This window comes from Engraulis encrasicolus, chromosome 2 (genome assembly GCF_034702125.1).
Source record: "Engraulis encrasicolus isolate BLACKSEA-1 chromosome 2, IST_EnEncr_1.0, whole genome shotgun sequence".
In the NCBI taxonomy this organism is placed as follows: Eukaryota; Metazoa; Chordata; class Actinopteri; order Clupeiformes; family Engraulidae; genus Engraulis; species Engraulis encrasicolus.
In genome coordinates, this window is record NC_085858.1 from 17,927,376 (window position 1) to 17,928,734 (window position 1,359).

Here is a 1,359-nt window from a genome sequence, read left to right on the forward strand (position 1 = left end):
TTCAAATAGAATCTGTGTGCAGTTTTTTTTAATCTTTGGATGAAAGTTACAAATTCAAGCCTTGATTCCTCGTCACCAGACAAACCCGTTCACACAGACAGGCTTACCACACCTGGCATGCACATCCACTATGAATTAAAGTTTTAAAATTCTAACAACAGGCAAATCGAAACTACAGTACGTACATTTAACAGCATTCACGCATGCATGCCTCACAATACATGTACTCATTGTACCATACAGCTCACACAGCGACACTCATGTAAACTCGGTTTCTCTGTCAAGTGCAATGTTGTACGCACAATCCCCCCCAGAGTTCCTGTAGTAGCCCTGACATTGTCCCACTTTCCCGAGCTGCTGCTCAAGGCAATGTGTTTTTATAGATAATCCTGTTTTCGCAGTGTGTGGAGAGAAGCATTACAGTGGATTGAGCGGCAAACCACTTTTTGGATTTGCCAATCCTGTTGTTTTGGAGTGTTGACACTCATATTAGTCAGATGTGGAGTGCCGCTGTGAGTATATGCACAGTTAAGTACCACTTTGGGAGCGAGAACACATTCACTGGTTTACAATAAAAATTAGTGCAAATCCATGCATAACCACGTTCGGCAGGGGAAGCCTCGATTAATATCTCTATACCTGACCTGTTCTGTCTTTACAAAAATAGACTTTGAAGTGTGGACTGGAATGGAGAAAATACATCTGCATCAAAATGTTTGTAAAAATACATTACTTACGTAGATCTTCTCAACTGTCTACGTTCTTGTTCTATTTACGACATTTCGATTTTCATCGTGAAAGGAGTTCATGGTTTTGCGTTAGGCCTTCTGTAATTTGTGTGCGTTTGCTTGTGTGCGTTTGTTTTATCGCGTATGTGTGTGTGTCAGCGAAATTACAGTTGGCATAAAAAGCTCACTGGGCAAGTTTTCATTGAAATGTGGTAGAGGAGCTTGGGCCAAAAGAAATATCCTAATGAATTATGAAATGGATCTGACTCATGGAGTGGAGCCTCTAAAAACATTAGCAACATTTTTTGGCCCTGGCAGTGGCCTCTGAGAGCATCGCTACAGTATATTTCTCATTCTCTAAAGAATATCAACCAGTAGATGGAGCGATTTTGTATGATAGCTGACATGCTGTATCCATTTTATTATCCAGTTACTTACACGAGTACGGTAGTGTTCTTATTGGATTTCCAGTTGTCCAATGGAGTCCATAGACTTCAATGGCGATCACTAACTGGAACTAGGAGACTGGAAATACGTTGAGAGTACGATAATATATGACCTGGGCGGGGTGTAATAAGATAGCCACAGGACAGCTTTTCACCTGCTAATTTACAGTACATGACCTGGACAT